Source organism: Alligator sinensis, unplaced genomic scaffold, assembly GCF_000455745.1.
Source record: "Alligator sinensis unplaced genomic scaffold, ASM45574v1 scaffold219_1, whole genome shotgun sequence".
NCBI classification, from domain to species: domain Eukaryota; kingdom Metazoa; phylum Chordata; order Crocodylia; family Alligatoridae; genus Alligator; species Alligator sinensis.
This window is the reverse complement of record NW_005841866.1, coordinates 2,496,089-2,498,553: the sequence shown is the minus strand read 5'-3', so window position 1 is coordinate 2,498,553 and position 2,465 is coordinate 2,496,089.

The window sequence follows — 2,465 nt, the reverse complement described above, 5'->3', positions numbered from 1 at the left end:
AAGGTGCCTTCCTCTCCCTTCCTTCTAAAAGACTGTGCATGTGGCTAAGTTCTCTTTCCATTATAATGTGACGATGACATCTCTTTCTCTGAAACCCATTATTGTTTCCTCTGGGTCAGTCAGATGGAACCACTGGAGAGTGACACAAGAAGTCCAACCCTGTAGGATAAACATGTAACCTTTGCTGAGGTTGGGCTCTTGCTAAGGGAGCTGCATTATAAACACAGTATCCTTGCATATTGTTCAGAGCAATTATCATCAGTTGTATTGCTTTCAGGTTACAGAAATTTTAAAGTATGTGTTACAGTGACTGTTTATAATATTGTGCACATGAGTTTTTATTGCTCATCAGTGGTGCCAGATTTATATGGGAATGTATGAAAAGCAAAGTCTAGAACCAGGACAGCACAAGAAAAAGAAAATCAAATCTCTTCATCCTGTTGTGCATCCAGCTTGACTTGGAGGGACCAATTCCAGCATGAGAGGATGTTTTAGTCTGAGTCTTCATGGTGAGACTGGCATCAAGATCATCAGTTGCGAGGGTGGAATTGTTGGTGTGCCTGTTGTAAACTGAACAGACATCATAAGGTCCTTTCAACGTGGACCACTTGAGATCATGATTTTTTACAACATGTGGTTTCCTCTACGGTGGTAACCACTGGTTTTGGAGCTTTTGTGATGCTATTGCTTGAATCCATACTTAACACAGTAGGGACTGCTTAAAATAAAGGTAACTTACACCATCCAAGCAAGTAGCTGTTATGGTCCATCATCATGTCAAGACATGCAGGCACACCAAAACATCCATTGCACATGCTTCCATTACATCAGCTCCTTTGCTTGCTTACACATTCACAGTGGCTCCATGGTTTTCTGGCTTATTCATATGTATCCTGGCCACTTTTTAAAGGAGAGTGACTCTGATAGACATTATCGATGCTAATGGCTTCCCTGTGGCAACTATGAACTTGCTTACAGGAAAGAAATAGTATCAAGCTAAAGAAAGCAGAAAACAAACAAACAAACAAAAAGTGTTGTATTCTGGTGCCAGATTCAGAATATCTTCTCTGGAAAGCTTCAGAATATTAGCCAGAGCCCCACCTACCAGCAAGCATCATTGCTTGAAGACTGAGAGATGTTTTACTGCTGTGTCAGAAGAGATCAAGGAAGTGGTTCCCAGACCACAACTGGAGCATTTCTAAACTGATGCTGAACCATGTCTTGATCCAGGTTGCACATATATGTTATTAAAAAAAAAAAGTTACTGTGAATCTCTGATAGCGTCACTTGTCGTAAATAAATAAGTCAGGTATTTCAATTCTTTCTTTCCACTATCTCTGAAGTTACAAAGTGTGTATTGTGGACTTAAAAAATCAGTTTGGAAAACAAAATAAGTTACAGGAGCACTAAACAAACATCTAAAGACAACATACCTGGTACTTCCTTTTGATTTTACATTCCTATAATTTTTTAAAGCATGATTTCCCAGCTCTATATTAAATAAAATGACCCTCCCCCGCTCCAAGTCAGCCTGGAGTTATTTTAATAGCCAAGATGTAAGCCTCTTAAGTTAGAGGCTTTAGAATGGAAATACTGACAAACCCTTATTACGACTATACTAGCCAGTGCTGCTATGATACTGTTGTACAGTAGCAGTTTCTTAATTAGGAAAAGACTGTTGAAAATAACTGTGCTATGTCTGACAGCTCATATTTTGCTTTCATGTTTCAGAATTCTAGAAGTAAAACAAAAATATTTGGCACTTACAAAAAAGTGACCTTCTTCAGTGTAGTTGGAAGTTCCTCCGTGCAGGTGCTTGCCTTAGACTGCACTTTTACAGGCCTTAAGGACTAGCTTACAGGTTCCAGCTTACTTCATCCTGAAGTATGCATTATGCCCTTTGAAACAGAACAATCTTTTGCCACAAAAATGTACAGCTACTTTTTGATCATTTAGTCATATCATTCTTTTCATATGTAAGACATGACATATGCTGTCAAGCTGCTGTATTCAAAATTCCACTAATGCATTTAATTTTTATTAGCTTTGGAGGACAGGTGATTTAAATCTTAATACTATGGCATTATATGTTTGTGAGGTGTAATATGCATAGGTATGTGCTATGATACAGCCAGTGCAATTAATTCACAAACTCTGCGTATAAATCTCAAGGCATTTGTTGTTTCCGTTCAGTCAGCTTTGTTTGACCTAAAAACCTAAAGGGATTGAGGGAAGGAGCCTGCTCTTACGGCATTGTGCACTTGCAAATTGTTTTATTATAGATCCCCTCTTTACATATGTCATATATATTTAAGGATTCCCCACCAAGTTACAAGAGAACAAGCAAATTAGGGGCTCTCCCCCATCTTTTATTTGAAACGGTGTATTTGGGAGGTAAATGTTAAAGCAGAGTGGAAGACATCTGGAGGCAACCTCAGGCAGATGTTGTGTAAATGATAGTATGA